Source organism: Amblyomma maculatum, chromosome 8 (genome assembly GCF_055883805.1).
Source record: "Amblyomma maculatum isolate TAMU_Amacu chromosome 8, ASM5588380v1, whole genome shotgun sequence".
NCBI classification, from domain to species: Eukaryota; Metazoa; Arthropoda; class Arachnida; order Ixodida; family Ixodidae; genus Amblyomma; species Amblyomma maculatum.
In genome coordinates this window covers 7,686,612-7,706,206 of record NC_139351.1, presented here as the reverse complement: position 1 = coordinate 7,706,206, position 19,595 = coordinate 7,686,612, and the positions used below count along the sequence as shown (strand labels likewise).

The 19,595-nt window shown below is 44.4% G+C and overlaps 2 pseudogenes; one reads left to right on the top strand and one right to left on the bottom strand.

The window, feature by feature from the left end:
• Positions 1–369: 369 nt before the first annotated feature.
• On the top strand, positions 370–1,817 carry LOC146180492 (uncharacterized; annotated as a pseudogene).
• Positions 1,818–5,762: 3,945 nt separating this feature from the next.
• LOC146180491 (uncharacterized) lies at positions 5,763–15,035 on the bottom strand (annotated as a pseudogene).
• Positions 15,036–19,595: the final 4,560 nt, after the last annotated feature.

Sequence of the window (19,595 nt, the reverse complement as noted above, 5' to 3'; positions counted from 1 at the left end):
AAAGAAAGCGACCGAAGTGCCCTTGACAAAATTTCTGCACAAAAGGAGATAATCTCAATGCTTCAAGATGAACTGGACAGCACAAAGGCAGAGATGGAAACAGTTAAGAAACAGCTAGCGAAATTGCACCAAGAACAAGCCGGAACAAAAACATTGTGCAGTCGATTGCAGCAGACGAACAGGTTACTAAAGATTGAATTATCAGTGCTACACAATGAAGCCAAAGACATGAAAGCTAAAACCAAAAAAAAATGAATTTGCATTTGAGGTGTTGCTTCAAGACTAGAAAAAGCTGAAGTACTACACGGCCATCACCTCACGTGAGCGTCTTGAGGTATTTGGTCTTTCCTAGAGCCGGAAGCCAAGAGACTACTCTTCTGTCATATGTCAAATGCAGAAGGTGAAAACAGGAAGTTTATTTTGCCTTTGAAGACCCAGTTGATCTTGGTGCTGATGCGTCTGCGACTGGGCCTTGATGGAACTGACATAGCTTATAGGTAAGCAGTGTGCACTTGTGACTTTTGGCACCACATTTCTTGCTCCCAAGTGTAACAAAAGGAGCATTATACACAAACAGTGGTGTGGAGGGGCACCTGGGACATTTATGATTTCAAATCAAAGTTCATGCTCTCCATGGCACAAAAGGTTCTTACTTTGCCCGTCAGCAGCTCAGATAAGTAGTGTATTAGGGTAAAACTATTGTGCAGTAACAAAACCTGAGCTTAATGTTCCTAGTTAAAACGATTCTTGCTCTTATGAAGGAGTGAGAAAAAGGAAATATAGGTAGATTGCAATTTTGGGTAGCAGAAAATCTTAAGCAGCAGCTATGACTCAGGAGCATTAAGTTTTGGTCAAGTTGGTCTTGTGAACTAGCACTGTTAAAATGCCATTTACTCTATTTAAATAAGCAGGTGCTATCACCTACACACAAAGTTGTCTTGTGAATGAATACAAATAATTAGGAAGAGTTCGTTTGATCGTATATGCTGTATTACAAAAAATGTCTTGGTGTAATCCATACTGGAAAATAAGCTCATAAAAATTAAATACTTTAATAGGTTTGGCGTTTCACAGACAACAGTGTCACGGATATGGGTCACCTGGCTGGATTTCTTGAACAACAGGCTATGTCAGGAAAGAGGAAAATGCACAATATTTCTAGCAGATGGTCAAATGATGTTTAAATCAAAAGGCTGCAATCATCCAATTTCAACTTTTTATGCAGGTTCCAACATGGATGCCACCTGCCATCTATGATAAGTACCGACCTGAAGTATTCTCTGAAAAGGGATACGACACAGTTGATGGCATCATGGATTGTACTGAAATATTTATAGACCCCGTCATCCTTCAGAGTTCAGAGTGAAACATACTCACTCTACAAGAAACATAACACCGCCAAAGGCCTGATAGTGTGCAGTCCCAACGGGTTCATCATGTTTGTTTCAGATCTTGCACCTGGAAGGCTCTCCGATAAGGCCTTAACACTTTCATGTGGCGTCCTTGACAAGTTCTCACCTGGGCGCAGTATAATGGCACACAGAGGATTCACCATAGCTGAAGAATGCAAGCAACGTTCGCTACACTTGATCATCCCACCATTCATGAATGGGCGCTCACAATTATCAGAAGACGATGAAACAGAGACAAGACGCATAGCAAGCCTTCGAATACATGTTGAAAGAGTAATAGGAAGGGTGAAGAACTTCAGAATCCTCTCTCAAGTGTTTGCCAACAGCATGATTGACCAGCTCAACAGGGTCTGGCAGGTGTGTGCACTTTTAACAAACTTTGTTGATGAGCCATTGCTCAAATAATGTACGTGAACCAGGTACTATAGCGAGCAAAAGTTAAATACCCTTGCCAACGTGTGCCAAACCGTCATGAAAAAATAGTGTTGCAGTGTGTGCATACACTGCCGACATGTGTATTTTCTGTTTTTGTTATCCACTTTTGTTGTGTCTTTGGTTGCAACACTCTTACAATCCACTGCCCACTTGCAGGGAAGAAAGTTCTTCGTAGTTGTAAAGACATTTTGTGGCTATTATATGTTCACTTTTCTAACAGTGAATAAAAACTATGTATGCAATGCATCTACTGACAGCACTATACAGATATAGACACACCACAGAAAACTAATACCTGCCATGAAAGACAATCTTCACAAGATGAAAGCTCGAAGAGAAGGAGAAGTGGAGAACACCTATTTAACACACAAATTCTGTTTTCCAACATCAGTAGCATCCTTAACAAACACAATGAATTATGCTCCCCCCACCCCTCCTGAACTACAGGCATCAGTTTTGAACTAAGTTTTCAATGGCAATTTTCTATCTCCACAAATCCCCCTCATCCAAGTGTCGAGTCTTTGCTATATATGCCCATGTAACCAGTCACAATTAACCTTCACAGCATTCTGATATTGACTAACTCACTAGAAATATTCGCTGCTCTGGGTTCCAATCTGATCAGCACCAAGTTCCTAAATATAACAAGTGCTTACTCCTCCATTATATTAACAAATATTTTCCAGCAGTCACTGGACTAGGGTTCGCTACCTGCCGCATGGAAGGTCGGGAAGGTAATTCCGCTGCACAAATGAGGTAACAAATTCTCCACTAATTCCCGACCAGTTTCGTTCACCAGCTTTCCTTGTAAACTTCTTGAATACATCCTGTTTCCTCACCTAATTTCTTAGAATCAAACTCTTTCTTCTCCCACTTTGAACACGGTTTTCAAAAATCGTGCTCATGTAAAACCCAACTTGCATCTTTTACTAACAGGTTACACACTTTTCTTCATCGTAGCTCACTAGCCAACTACGTATTCATAGATTTTGCCAAAACGTTTGATAAAGCTGCCATGTCTTACTACTATACAAGTTACAAAAGCTTAACCTGGACTCAAAAAATTCTAACCTGGCTAGAAGATTTTCTTACAAGCTACCATCAGTTTGTTTCGATTAGTGACCTCGCATCAGATCCAAGCATGATTCATAACGGTGTTCTTCAAGGTTCTGTGCTTGGTCCGCTTCTTTTCCTTATCTATATTAACGATTTACCTTCCCAAATTTCTTCTAATAATCACCTGTTTGCCGATGACTGTGTAATATTCAGAGAAAGAAAATGCGATGGCGACATACTAATTTCAATCTTACCTCGATTCTATCTCGGTATGGTGCAAATCATGGCTAATGGACCTTAATGCTCACAAGTGCAAATTCCTGCATGTGTGTAGAATGAATGTTAATTTATCCTCGTATCACACTAATGGCATGCTTTTATATTCAGTGCTGTCATATAAATACCTTGGTGCTCACATCTCCAACAACATAACCTGGACTGTTTATTTTTATGCATGTAACAATGCCAGCAAAATGCTTGGATATCTTCATCGTAGTTTTTGCAGTCCGCCTTCTTTTCTGAAAATTTTACTCTATAAATTACTCATATTACCTAAACTTGAATATGCAGCATCAGTATGGGGTCCTTACCAGCAGAACTTAGCACACTTATTGGAAATGGTTCAAAATAATTTTGTATGGTTCATCCTCCACTTAAAACTGCAAGCATATCAAGTACGAAAGACAGCCGCGGCCTGCCATCCCTTGCACCTCGTCGTAGAAAACTTTGTCTTCGCATTTTCCATGAAAGTTTTCACCATTCTCACCTGCGAGAAAAATTTATTTCACTGCCACAGTACGTATTACCACGGACGGATCACCCTCACAAAGTTTATGTATATTTCTGCAGAATAAAAACCTGCTTTCATTTGTTTTTACCCCATACCCCGTAAGTGGAATCACCTTCCTGGATCACTGGCACTAATCAATGACAACAAAACGCTTATACCATGAATGAATTAGTTAAAATTATGTAGCTAGCAACATCTTCTAAGATTATGCTCTTATTGTTATGTTTATTGTAATGCTATGTTTAACTGCTCTCCTCTTCAAGGCCATATGGCCCTAAAGGTATTAAAATAAATAACCAAAAGACATGGAGTTGAATTCACAAAACTGTCTAACTGTGGCTTTGTGATCTTTATAGATTCTTATTGAAGAAAGCTTTGGAAATATATTGGATGTGGAACAGCTGCATTAATCATGCATTGTTTCATTTTCAAACACTTCATAAAGACTAATAGTCCTGTGTTTTCAATGCATGTTTTAGACAAATTTTCAGAATGAAACAAAAAAAAAGCAGTAAAGTGCACAAGATATAGCAGCGAACTTTGTTTTCCTGGTGATACATTCTTTCATGAACCTCATAGTAGTCATTCTGTTTGTGCATATATAACTAATCCATTGCAAAGAGAATAGACATTCGTGTCGTAAATGATGCATCTTAGTGAAGAATCATAGCTGCATCTTGCAATTCTTTGCATAGATATCACAGATCTGCTCTGAAAATACTGTTCATGGAAAAGCCAGAACTTTATGTATCACAAGCTGTTTGCATAGTCGTACAACAGTTCTTTGAGCAGCACTTGAACAAACAACAAAATTTATTGCTCTTTACGCACCCGGTCATCACAGATCTATTGAAACATGCAACTGAAAGTATGAAAATGACTAGAACATTACATAAATTGTAAGCACTGTTATCAACAACCAAAGAACAATATGTTAATACAGTTCAAATGTTGACTTAACATTTCTCTTTACGGTGATCAGGAGCTGAGAATGAACTCCAACAAGACTACAATTTAGGTAATCTCCAGCAGTCACCTACATAGATTTTTGAGTGTCAGAGAGGAGCCTTTACATGGCTGAACACACCGAAGTTGGTACTGTACACATCTGCAGGAATTTCACGTATCATCACATGAAAATAAAAAGTTTCATAGCTTGCATAAAACACATTGCAGAAAATTAAGCAGTGGTTAAAGTGCTAAGCTGCAGACCAGGTAGACTTGGGTTTAATCCCATCTATAGCGGATGTGTATCTATGGGGTCGAAATAAAAAACACACCTGTACATAGAGGTGCACAGAGGAAAGGTGACTTGGAACAAAAGTACGAGTCCTCGGCCATTAGTATAGTAAATGCCTGCATGGACATAGCCCCATACTTTTAAAAACGGTGGCACAGGTCTGACAGAGAGAGGTATAGGAGTGAACTTGGCGCCCCCTTAGAGGAATAGCTCTCTCCCCCCCCCCCCCCGATTCCTCTAAGGGAGCGCCATGTTCACCTAGAAAAATACCCCCCCCCCCTCTCCAATTATTCTAAAGGAGTGCCAAGTTCACCCTTATGCCTCCCTCTGTCGGACCTGTGCAGTCGTTTTTTACTATATTGGTGGCCGAGGACGCATACTTTAGCGTTCCAAGTCACCTTTCCTCCAGAAAGCCGGGAACTCAATTAAAAAACCATTGTGAGAAATGCGTCGTCAAGTAGGTTTCAACTCTGAATCCTTGGCAAAGCATAATTTGTTTCTTAAGCGCAGAATATTTTGTATGTGTTGCTATTTCATCACCTCAAAATAAATGCTTTATAACCATTCCTTATCTGGGCACTATGTTTTGGCTGTAAAGACAGGGAGGGGGATGCACTGCGGTGAAACTTGGCTCCCCTAATACAGAACCTGATGTCCATGTGTCACTTTGAAACATTAAACTCAGCAATTACAATTTTTCAAACCAGATTAACATATACATGTGCTCTTTTCCCTTTAAGTTAGTCCTACTTTCGAGAACTGTGGTTCCTCCTTGTATTAGGCACATTAATGACATGCACATCAATGCTATTCTTTCAGAACACTTTCTTCAGTTTTTGCTTGAAATAAATGGCAGCAAGTAAGCATTAATAAAAAATGTGCAGCGGTCCACTAATTCAATGAAGGACGATTCATTGAACAGCACTGTAACCTGCTAGCACTTCTCTTTACTGTAAACAAACAGCACACACGACTTCATCTCAGCCACACCCATTTGCATTTGCACTTGCGTGTAGTACTTACTACTGGGCTTCAGGTTACCGTTGCACAGCTCCCCCTTTGCAAACACTTCCACATTCATTGGAATTTTGATCTCAAGAAGGCGAGCCTCACAGCAACTGCATGAAACAATACCATCTGGACTTGCATTCAGAAATGGCTTGAGGCATGAGAGAAAAAGGCCGCATTCTCTGACATGAATGTCAATATGGCTCTCGTTCTTACTGATGAAAGCTGCTCGTGCCTCGGCTTCAAGCAGCAGCCCTCTTTTCATTGCATATGTCGACCGAATTTTTTTGCCCATTACTGCACTAATGAGAGACCGTGCATCATGGGGCCCCATTTTTGTCCTACATGTGTGCACCCATGTATAAACCCTGTGTGCAATTGAGGCTGTGATTAAGCCTTCCCTGTAAGAGTGCCACAAGGAACTTGCACTTTGCAGGCGTGTGGCTGCCTCAATGACCGTGACCTCCTCATGCGTATACAGTTTTGAATGACACTTCTCTTTCACCCGTTCCAACCACCGGGAAGGCAGTTTACAATCACTGGCTGTATCTGGCTCCACAGCTTTCTTTGTTTGAACGGGCGAAAAATCATTTGCTTTCAACACATCGGCAAAGCACTGAAGGCCACTTTCCTTAAGTTTTCCGTGTAGGTACACCAGTTGTGGGGTGCAAACATTTAAGTTTTCACGCCCGAGTGCTGAATATTCCACTCGCCTTTTGTGGTGCGTTATTGCAGGACTGATCCTTTGTGATGGGTCCTTGCAGAAAATTAGGCTGTTAACCTCCTCGCTTACTGCCCTTGGGTTCCTTGGCTGGTACAACTGGCGTTCTTTCTCTGTACAAGAAACAATCTGGTACACAACTGAGATCATGCTGAGCAATATACATCAGTCCAAAGAGCACACAACAGAGATGTTTGCACCCCCCCCCCTTTCCCTGCAACACATGAGCAGTGACCGGTGATTACCTCACCATCACACTTCGAGACTTCAGCACCGACTTTGTAGACTGTTCGTGTTGACATTGTCGTGACGCTGGGACTAAGTCGACCCGGCCTTCACTTGGTAGCGTGCAGAGACTCCGGGTTGATGAAGGATTGAATCTTCGAAGTTGGTAAAATATATACAAGCAGGTTTAATGGCACTTTGAGACAACTTATTTACACGAAAAAAAGGGTATATCAGCAAAATGGCAAGCGTTAAGAGTTCATAGCAAGAAGCGTCTGGATGAGCCGTTTACCCAGGGATCAGAGCCTCATTTCGTGCTCTGCAACGTCCTTAAAGCCCCCTATGTCCAGCTCCTCTCTGAAGATGCTGACCAACCAGTTCCAGGGCACGCCCCTCAGATATCGGCATCCAATCGAACACATCACTGCACTGATGGTCTGATGCACTGACTGGTCCGGTATTGTTTCGTTGGGCGTGGTCACTTGTTGGCGGGTAGAGCTTGGGAACGGCGAGGAGGTACATTTCTATTCTTCTGCAAAGATCCGATATGGTGCTTCCGGCAAGTGGATTTCGTTCTCAGAAACCCAAGTGCACGTGCGCGCCACATACTGCTCCCAGCATTGTCCCTTTCCGGCAATTGCAAATCTTTCCTGCATTTCCGGGAATTCCTCTAATGGCCGTATTCGTCATGCTCCTTTCTTGTCCTGTACGTCAGCGGACGTGTCACTCTGTCGTCTCCTTTGGACAATAGGCATTCCTCACTTAACAATAGCGCTTCTCGACGGGAAGGGTGAACAATTGAAGAAAAGCACATCCGCTATTTCTCACAGGGCGACGTTTCTTTGTATTTTCTTGACGTTCCCTTGACAGGGCCAATTTGGCATTTGCAGGGTCTCGACAAAGCAAAGCAGGCTCACACAAAACGATTCATGGAAACAGGCTCACTTAGAGCCCTTGCACCAACAGCACATATCCATGCCCACAGGCGACCATGCACGGTCATAACAGCCTCCTCTCCCGCCAGAAGAGTCACGGAGGGCAGCAGTCGCAGCTGCTGCATGAAGAGACGACTTAATGACCTGCACATGAACGCTTGAAGCTCGATGTTGCTTGTCGCGTTGTCTTGATTGTCGTAGGCCAAATTGCTTGAGCTGTCTCTGAAACTCAACCACATGTCTAAGCAAGCATTCGGCTCCCGTCTGAAGAGACCAGGTGAAAAGAAAACTGCCATCGTTGTCCGAGAAAAGCCCACACTCACGACGTTCAGGACCCACGTATGCCTAAAAAACCAAACGTGCTGCTTTACATAGTCACACATATACAAGCGCACGAAAAAAAAAAGAACCTGAGTATCAATTTGGATACATGGTGAGGAGCACCTCGGACCGCTTATAAACAGCGGCTAAGCGCGAATTCCCATTTAACTTCCCCTTGTTGTATGTTATTTCAAAACTGTACTGCTGTAAAATCAAGCTCCACCTCAGAAGGCGACTGTTCTTTGATGTCGCAGTTTGCAGCCAAGCCAGTCCGTCTCCACGGTGAATTTGGCCCCTCCAAGATAGCACGGCAATTTTTGAATGGCCCATACAATGCAAGCGCACTCTTTCTCTGACGCGCAATAAGCCCTCTCTCTAGAACTCAGTTTTCTGCTCAGCTAGAGCACTGAGTACTCATTACCGTCGTCATCTCTCTGGCAGAGAACAGCACCTAGCCCTCGATCACTTGCATCACACTGGACCGTGAATTCTCGGTCATAGTCTGGAGCTCGCAATACCGGACGGCTAATCAGCATAGCCTTCAGGTTTACGAAGGAGGCTTCCTTTTGTTCGTCCCAGACTACATTTGTCGGTTCTGTCTTGCGGAGAGCGTCGGTCAGAGGGCTAGCCAAAGCTGAATAGTTAGGGATGTAGTGATTGTAGTATCCCGTCAGCCCCAGGAATGCCCGAATTTCCGTCTTCGTGCTCGGCCGCGGGTAGTCTGCTACCGCAGAAATCTTAATCTCGCTGGGTTTCCTGAAACCTTGACCTACATTGTGACCCAAATAGTCCACGGTCGCCCTTGCGAGGCAACATTTCTCGGCCTTTACGGTTAGCCCAGCTTGACGCAAAAGGCTCAGTACAGCTCTAGATGTACCATATGGTCCGCCCATGAGTCGGAAAAAACCGCAATGTCATCTAAATAAGGCACCGCGAATGTTTCACACCCCTTTAAAACCCTATCCATGATTAGTTAACGTAGAAAGACGGGTTAGTTGGTCTTGATAAGTAGAGTGCATATTTTGTCAGCTTAAAATTAAAGGAGAAAGACAAGGGACAAGCGTTTGTCCCTTGTCTTTCTCCTTTAGTCCTGTCTTTAATTTTACGCTGGCAAAATATGCACTCTACCTATCCATGAGTCGGGAAAAACAAAATGGAGCATTTTTGAGCCCGAAACTAGACATTGTTGGCTGGTAGCTGCCCGTCGGAAGTGACGAAAGCCGCGTATCTGCTGGCGCGTTCAGTGAGCGGCACTTGCCGGTATCCCCGAGTAAGGTCCAGCGTAGTCACATATGCCGCTCTACTGACCTGTTCTACTCTCTCCTCGATATTCGGAATGGGATACACTTGATCCTTGGTGAGAGTTTAGCTTTCGGTAGTCTACCACAGGCCTAGGGTCTTTACCTGGAGCTTCTACTAAGATCATAGGCGAAGCATAATCGCTTTCCGAAGGTTTTATTACTCCCAATTCCAGCATGCGAGTTACTTCCCTATCCAGAATTTCTCTTTGCCTTGGAGAAAATCGGTAGCACCTTGATCGCACTGGCACGTCTGAAGTCAGCTCAATATCGTGCTCAGTCAAATCAGTCCTGCCTGGCCTGTCCACGAAGCAGGCCTCAAACTCTGTTATTATCTCGCCCAGATCGGACAGCTGGGATTTCTTTAGTTCTCCTCTCTGCTCCGTCTTTTTGAGAAGCTCCTGAGCGTTGCTTTCCTTTCCGCTGAGGCAAATCAAGTTGTCCCCCATCTCCTCGGGAAGGTTTAACGTTAGATTTACCACGGCTTTCCTCTGCACATAAGGCTTCATAAGATTGCAATGATAAAGGCGCACTTCTTTACGTCTACCGGGGATTTTCACTGCGTAGTTAGTGTTAGAAAGCTTTGCAACGACTTCAGCAGGTCCTTCCCACTGTACTTCGAGCTTATTCTGCCTTGAACCTCTCAGCAACATCACCTGGTCCCCGATACGAAAAGTCCTTTGACGGGCTGACTTATCATAGTACACTTTGGAACGAGCCTGGGCTGACTTCATGCTGGCTTTAACGAGTTCCTTAGTGTTATGTAAGCGATTCAAGAGGTTCAGAATGAATTCTACTACTGTTGGGTCTTCTCCGCGCCCCTCCCAGGCTTCGCGCACCATTCGCAAAGGTGAGCGCAGTGACCTTCCGTACACCAGCTCGGCTGGGCTAAATCCAGTGGATTCCGGCGGCATTGACCGCAAAGCGAAAAGTGCTGCAGGGAGGCAGGTATCCCATTCGCGCTTGTTTTCATAGCACAGTTCCCTCAGGACTCGTTTGAGAACAGAATGCCATCTTTCTACGCTGTTGCTCTGCGGATGGTGGATCGACCTTATTGCCGCATCGCTCGAGAAATGAGGTGGTGAGGACACTTGTGAAAACGCTACCCTGATCACTTTGGACCTCGGAAGGGAATCCAACTCGTGCAAACACTGACAGCAGCGAATCCACTACACTCTCGGACGTCACCTCGCGCAGCGGAACAGCCTCTGGAAACTTTGTGGCTGGGCATAACATAGTGAGGATATAACGGTACCCTGACTCTGTCACAGGAATTGGCCCAACTACATCTATTACTAACCGGTGAAACGGCTCGGTAATGATTGGTACTAACACCATCGGAGCTTTCCACTTATCTTGTGCTTTTCCAACCCGCTGGCACGTGTCGCATGACCGTACAAAATTTTTCGTGTCCTTAAAACATCCAAGTCAATAGTATTCTTGCAACAGCCTCTACTTTTTTTCCTTATTCCAAGGTGACATGACCACGAGCTGCCATGGGAAAGTCGCAGTAAGTCTTCGCGGTACTTTTGGGGAACGACTAATTTGTCCCGCTCTTCTGCGCGCTTATCCTTGCATAAGCGATACAGCACTCCCTTTCTCATCTCGAAAGAAATATTCTCTGCTGTCTTAGTGGCGCGGTGGCGCTCCCTTATCTCCTTTATCTTGGGAACATTGTCTTGCTCCATAGCTAAGTCCTCTCGGGTTCCACTTAAAAGTCTCGTGAGATAACTAGACACTGGCGGCAAGAGGTTACTATCAAGAACGTCCTCATTCCGCGTCTCATCAAGCTCACTTTGAAGTTGACTTATCTGAGATGCCTCGCTCTCAAAGTTTTCTGACCCGCTATCTTCCGCATCGACCATTGTTTTAATTGCCGTTTCATCCGCTGTGGATTTTTCTGGAATGAGCAGTGTAGCTAGTTCTCGCGCCTTTGAACGTGTTAAGGCTTGCACAACTCTGTCTCCGAAAAGGATGCCCCTCTTTCGCAGTAGCATGTCCGATTTGTTGGAAAACAAATACGAACAGCACTTTGGAAGCTTTCCTGAAACGGAAGCCTCAGTTGTTAACTCGCCGAAAGGGCCCTCGATGACCACGTTCGCGATTGGCAAGCACACACTATGTTCCTCCACTACCTGGCGGATCCATGCACACAGTCCTGTGTAGTCGGAAGGCGACACATACGCCGGATGGACAACATCCATCGTTGCGGCCGAATCGCGCAGTACCTTGCAAGGCTTCCCGTTGACTACTATAGTCATGCAGGTAGGGTTCCAAAAGCTGCATATTTTCATCGCAGTCACTGACATACGAGAAAGCAATCTTTTCTTTCCGGCAGTTGACGGCAATGTGACTCTGCTCATTACACCTAAAGCATGTGAGCGGCTTCCTAGCCTCAAGCTTATTCTTTGTGTTCTGCGCGTTGGTCACTTCCCCACTTTTCTCACTGCCGTCCTTTCTAGGGCGTTTGCCTGAAGAAGCCTTCCTTTCTTCGTTTCCAACTTTAGCAAATGAGCCTTTCCTGACGGTTATTCACACTCAACTTGAGATTGCGGGGCCTATCCACTGCTGGGTTGTTGAATTGTCGGCGCGAAGCGTACTCCTCAATGAGTTCGGCAGCTTCAGTTGCCGACTTAATGTCGCCTAGGTTCTGTAATCAAATTTCTTTCTTTTTCTGGGAGGCAGTTATAAAACTGCTCCAAAAGAATTCGCTAGACTACAGCGTCCCTATCACTGTAGGAATCTGTGCTCTTTAGCCACTCGCCCAAATTGACTCTTAAATTGTACAGGAATTCAGGGTAACTCTCGTCCCTGGACTTAGTAGCGTTCCGAAAACGTTGTCTGAACGCCTCGGCGCTAAGCCTATACTTTCTCAGAAGGCAAGCTTTGACCTTCTCGTAGTTGTCCGCGTCCTCCTTGCTTAGCCGCGCGACAACCTCCGCTGCCTCGCAGGGCAGAACCGTCAATAATCTCGGAGACCAAGTGTCTCCCTGGAAGGACAGTTTTTCGCAGGTTCGCTCAAAGTTAGCCAGATACAGACCGATATCCCCTGATATCACATATGGCTGCATGTACTTTGACATCTTGAAATCTGCCTCCTTGTTGAGAAGAGGTACCGCTATCTGGGGACAATTGCCCGACCTCTTCCTCAACTCTAGTTCTAATTTCCGGAGCTCCATTTCTTGCTCCAGCCTTTTTGCTTCTCTCTCAATTTCACGCCTCTTTTCTCTTTTTCCCTCTCAAGTTCACACTGACGCCTCTTTTCCTCTTTTTCCCGCTCTTTCTGCTGTCTGAGTTGCTCCTCCTTTTTTTGTCCGATGAGGTTCCATGCTTCACTGAGCTCCTCATCATCGGTTCCAAAATCAGTGATTGCCTTTATAATCAAGGGTTTTTGTGCCAAACAACTTGTATCAATTCCCAATTCCTCACACAATAGCAACAGTTCCGGTTTCTGCAGCTTTTGTAGGTCCATGATCGCTCCGAGTGTCGGCTACTTCCAGAACAACTGTGCAAACTACCAAACCTAAAGGCGTTTCAACACTCTTTACCAGTTCTAAAATCTAACCCTGTTCTAGAACCTGGTCCACATCAGAAGAAAACCCAAGCACTCACCCACACATGTGATCGATGTTCCGAGCTGCTCTCTTGTTGGCCGATTATTGCTCCTGCTTGTTGCTTGAGATGCCACCTCCGATCACCAGATGTTGTGGCTTGTAGCTTCAGGTCCACCTCCAATCACCAGATGTTGTGGCTTGTAGATTCAGATCCACCTCCAATCACCAGATGTTGCGGCTTGTAGATCCAGATCCCACCGCTGGTCACCAGTTGTCGTAACGCTGGGACTAAGTCGACCCGGCCTTCACTTGGTCGCGTGCAAAGACTCCGGGTTGATGAAGGATTGAATCTTCGAAGTTGGTAAAATATATACAAGCAGGCTTAATGGCACTTTGAGACTACTTATTTACATGAAAAAAGAGTATATCAGCAAAATGGTAAGCGTTAAGAGTTCATAGCGAGAAGCGTCTGGATGAGCCGTTTACCCAGGGCTCAGAGCCTAATTTCGTGCTCTGCAACGTCCTTAAAACCCCCTATGTCCAGCCCCTCTCTGAAGATGCCGACCAACCAGTTCCAGGCACGCCCCTCAGATATCGGCATCCAATCGAACACATCACTGCACTGATGGTCTGATGCACTGACTTGTCCGGTATTGTTGCGTTGGGCGTCGTCACTTGTTGGCGGGTAGAGCTTGGGAACGGCGAGGAGGTACATTTCTATTCTTCTGCAAAGATCCGATATGGTGGTTCCGGCAAGTGGATTTCCTTCTCAGAAACCCAAGTGCACGTGCGCGCCACATACTGCTCCCACCATTGTCCCTTTCCGGCAATTGCAAGTCTTTCCTGCATTCCCGGGAATTCCTCTAAGGCGAACAATAGGGCGCGCAAGTGCGGACCATGCACGGTCTTAACAACATAGATGCCAGCACTTCAGCACGGACAATAGTTTCTGGGGATTCCCTGGCAGAAAACTCAAGTTTTTGAAGATGGCCAGATGTAAACAGGCGCAGGCCGTCTTCTCTGTGCTTCCTTGCTCCTTTGTTTTCGATGTACCTGCGTGAGAAAAATAGCAGTAAGGATGCATCAAACAGCCACTCTTTGGACACTATGAAGAAGTGTTAGGAGTCACAATTGCCCAAATAACTACTGCCTCTTATATAAGTAACAAGAGTTCCTTACTAAATTAAGATGCAAAGCCTTAAAGCATTAGGCTCCCTACCCATTATGGTCTGACCAAACTACTAGATTAAAAAGCTATAATTTATTCTGTAATGCTATCATGCTGCTTTGTTTAGTAAACAAACAATAATTTGAGCTTTGTTGTATAATTTTGATTATTTATTTTGCCTTGTGCTTAAAGGGTTATTCCACACCAAACGCCATACACGTTTCGTTCGACCACCTCCAACTTGTTAAAAAAAATTGTGGATTCTTAATGTGCATAATCAAAGCCTAAAATATTTTTGCAAAACACACACACACACACACACACACACACACACACACACACACACACACACACACACACACACACACACACACACACACACACACACACACACACACACACACACACACACACACACACACACACACACACACACACACACACACACACACACACACACACACACACACACACACACACACACACACACATATATTCGTGAGGTGTGCGCAGTTTGCTTTGAACCACACCGAAAGCCACAAGCTGTGCAAATGCCGTTATTTTGTTTTTCTAAACATTTGAATTTTTATTAATTATTCAGCGGCGCTTGGTTTCTCTCTGTTTTCGGAAGGTTCAAACTGCGCTCGGCTCAAAAATAAATTTTTGCGGCAAAAATATTTTAGGCTTGGATGACGCACACTGGGATTTTTTTTTTAACAAATCGGAGATGGTTGAGCGCAACGTCTAAGACGTCTTAGGGCCTCTGAGTCATGATTTTCTTACCTGTATATGTGCTCCTTCGCAAAAAACGGGTTCAGTGATCTCGTTTCGCGAGTCCACCCCTGCTGATTGCACTCGCCGAGTCTAGCCATATTTGGTTTCACGACGACCTGCAGAGAAAAGTGATTGAACCCACAAACCTGTCACATGTTTTTGCACAGTTCAAGGGTCCCCACAGTTGTCATGAACGTCTGAGATAAAAATGCACACATCTATACGCGCAACAGCTAGAGTCCGCAATCACGCTCGAAAGCTGGCATGCCCTTCCTGACGACACGCAAAATACTTTTTGACCAGGCATTCACTGTCGCACATGCTCATATTACGGGGTCGTAATTTTCACTGGGGCATTCCGAGCAAGTAACAGTTTTTGAAACAAACGCCGCTCTGTCGGTGCCAATACGGGCGCAAAAGGAACAAATCGAGCCTTCGCACTTTTTTTTCGTCGATCTAAAACGTGAATCCCTTCTAAGCTTATTTCGTTTATGATCGAGTGACAGCAGGGCACAAAATCAAGGAAGTCAGGTTTCGCGATCACCTCCAGGCACTATTACTGTGCAGTTTACCCAAACGTGTTGACACAGCTTTGTGAGCATGCTTTCCGTTTGCGAGGGGTCTTTCAATATTGCCGTCGCTATTTTCCCTGAACGAACTGTATCGACACTCGTATCATGGCTAAATGAAACTTCTGAGAAGCTGCAGCACAGTAGTGCAGCTTTTTCTCTTTTTTTCAAAGCACTAATAAGGAAACCAAGAGCAGGATTGCATCGAAAAAGCCGCGAGCACAGGAACAGAGGCCATTGCGAATGAAACTGTTTCCTTGGAAGTCTCCGAAGTCCTATATCAGAACATGGCAGGTAGGTTGCTATACTCACATGAGAGGCACTGCTGACGATGGGAAGCTTCGGTGTAGTAGGACACACAATGCAGAATATGGGTCAGCCTCAGCCGTGGTAGCACGCGTGGAACCGACGGCGACGTCGGGAAATCGTCTGCTATACCGCAACAAACATGGCGGCAGAGCAACTTCCGCAATTCCCGCGCTTTCGCAGTTGGCCTTGTGAAATCGGCCTATTGGTTTTGCCATTTTGTTTCCGTGTCGGATGGACGTGTGTGGATGGTTTTCAGTCCAGCTTAGTGCCTGTAATCTGATGTAAACATCTATGGCTATTCATAGCTGTATAAAACACGAATAAGATGTGTAATACACATTGTGCTTGCGATTGCTGTATATCTTTGTAGCTATATTTATCTCACAAATAATTGTACACTGTGTATAATTAGATTTAAATTTTCATTCAAAATTTTGTGTATTATTATCACGAGCATTCAATGTTTTTGCCGAATAGAGTTAATTTTGATGCACTTCTTCGACATCAGGGACATTATGGGCGGTGTCTCCTGTTCTTAACCGCATTCATTTTCAGTTTTGGTCATTTATCGTGACACATGTCAATGTATAATGACTAGTAAAGCATTTTAAACGATTCGTAATGTAAGCATTTGCATTTCACGATAAGCTTGTAGACACCATGTAAAACCTCTGTGCCTTTTTTTTGTGTGGAGCAGTTCTTTCTTTATTGTTTGCTTTTGCGTGCATTGTCATGTCTTTATCTTAGTGGGTATCCGTTAAGGATTTGTCGCACGCTGCATTGATTGTGTTCTGTTCGTATGAAATAAAAATTATGTTTTTGCTAGGAACTCGTGCCGCGGGACTGAAGCTTGTTTGATAACAATGCATATTTTTCCGCACTCTGCATTTTATCAAAAATTTTCCGCTCAACTGCTCGCATGCAACTATGGGCGTGGCAAGTGTATTATTAAACAATAGTTTCTACTGCTCTTTCGTTGTTTTGCAGTCGTAATTGCATGGCACCACTTGGCGGAAATGTTTAGAGGCTGGCTAAAAATATCATGTAAGGTGTCATCATCAACATCATCATCATCATCATCAGCCTGATTATACCCACTGCAGGGCGAAGGCCTCTCCCATATTTCTCCACTTAATCCGGTTTTGTGCTAGCTGCATCCACTTGACCCCTGCGAACTTCTTAATCTCATCCGCCCACCTAACTTTCTGCCGCCCCCTGCTACGCTTTCCTTCCCTTGGAATCCAGTTTGTTACCCTCAGCGACCATCGGTTATCCTCTCTTCGCACTACATGTCCTGCCCATGTCCATTTCTTCTTCTTAATTTCTACTAGAATGTCGGTAACTTGAGTTATTTCTCTGACCCACTCCGCACGCTTTCTATCTCTTAATGTTACCCCTACCATTTTTCGTTCCATAGCCCTCTGGGTTGTCCTCAACTTAAGTAGAACTCTCTTGGTTAGCCTCCACGTTTCAGCCCCATAGGTGAGTACAGGTAAGATGCAACTGTTGTATACTTTCCTCTTGAGCGATACCGGTAAGCTGCTAGTCATAATCTGCGAGTGCTTGCCAAATGCGCTCCATCCCAATCGTATTCTTCTTGTTATTTCCTTTTCGTGGTCCGGGTCTGCGGTTACTACCTGTCCTAAGTAGACATATTCGCCTACTACTTCCAGTATTTCGCTACCTGATGTAAACTGCTGTTCCTTCCCGAGGCTGTTGAACATTACCTTAGTCTTCTGCATATTGATTTTCAAGCCTACCTTTCTACTTTTCCTGTCTAGGTCATCAATCATGATTTGCAGTTCATCCCCCGAGTTGCTTAGCAAGGCAATGTCATCAGCAAATCGCAGATTACTGAGGTATTCTCCATCTGCCCTTATCCCTAACTGCTCCCATTCCAAGTCTCTGAATACTTCCTCTAAACAAGCTGTGAATAGTACTGGGGAGATTGTGTCTCCTTGCCTAACACCTCTCTTTATGGGAATTTTGTTACTTTCTTTATGCAGAACTATGGTTGCTGTGCAGCCGCTATATATATCTTCCAGCACTTTCACGTATTGCTCGTCTACCCCCTGATTTCGCAATGCCTGTATCACCGCCGAGGTTTCAACTGAGTCAAATGCTTTTTCGTAATCAATGAATGCTATGTATAAGGGCTGGTTATGTTCCGAGCATTTTTCTATCACCTGATTGATGGATTGATGGTATGGATATGATCGATAGTAGAGTACCGTTTCCGAAACCCTGCTTGATCCTTTGCTTGATTGCAGTCTAAGGTTGTCCTGATTCTATCAGCGATTACCTTAGTAAATACCTTATACGTAACAGACAGTAAGCTGATTGGTCTGTAATTTTTAAGGTCCTTAGAGTCCCCTTTCTTGTGAATGAGGATAATGTTTGCATTCTTCTATGGTTCCGGTACCGTCGATGACACCAGGCACTGCGTATACAGGGTGGCCAGGTTTTCTAGCACGATATCCCCCCCGTCCTTCAGCAAATCTGTAGTTATCTGGTCCTCTCCAGCTGATTTCCCCCTTTTCATAGTTTCTAGTGCTTTCTTGACCTCGTCCTTCGTCACTGGTGGAACGTCTGACTGTTTTTCCCTACCGCCAATTTCATTACGGTCCTGACTACTTTGGCTACTGTAGAGATCTGTATAGAACTCCTCGGCTACTTTGACTATCTTTTCCATATTAGTGATGACGTTGCCCGCCTTGTCCCTTATCGCATACATCTGGTTTTTGCCTATGCCCAATTTCTTCTTTACCGCTTTAAGGCATCCCCCGTTTTTTACAGCATGCTCAATTTTCTCCATGTTATACTTCCTAATATCGGCCACCTTGCGCTTATTGATTGGCTTTGATATCTCGGCCAATTCGATCTGGTCTGTTGGATTGGAAGCTTTCATACTCTGGCGTTTCTTAATCAAATCTTTCGTCTCCTTAGACAGCTTACCGGTATCCTCTCTAACTATCCTGCCGCCTAGTTCTACCGCGCACTCAGTAATGATATCTCTGAAATTATTGTTCCTTGCCTCTAGGGTAATGTCGCCATCCTCAGTTAGAGCTGAAAACTTATTCTGTAGCGAGATCCTGAACTCTTCTGTCCTCCCCCTCACCGCTAATTCGTTGATGGGTTTCTTTCTTACTAATCTGTTGCGTTCCTTCTTCAGATTTAGGCTAATTCGGGACCTCACCATCCTGTGGTCACTGCATCGCACTTTCCCGATTACCTCTACATCTTGCATAATGGCGGGGGTTGAACACATTATGAAGTCGTTTTAATTTTTAGTCTCTCCGTTAGGACTTTTCCAGGTCCATTTCCGGTTCTTCCGTTTGCTGAAGAAGGTATTCATGATTCGTAAGTTATTGCGCTCTGCAAACTCAACTAGTAACTCCCCCCTGCTATTCCTAGAACCAATGCCATAGTCACCTACCACCTTGTCTCCTGCCTGTTTTTTCCCTACCTTGGCATTGAAATCGCCCATTAATACAGTATACTGCGTCTTTACTTTTCGCATTGCCGATTCTACATCTTCGTAGAAGCTTTCAACTGCCTGGTCATCATAACTACATGTAGGTGCATAGGCCTGTACAACCTTCAGGTTATACCGCTTATTAAGCCGAATTACGATGCCTGCAACCCTCTCATTAATAATATAGAATTCATCTATATTACCCGCTATATACTTATTGACAAGGAAACCTACTCCTATTTGTCGCCTCTCTGGTAAGACTCGATAACACAGTACATGCCCATCTTTCAGTACAGTATATGCCT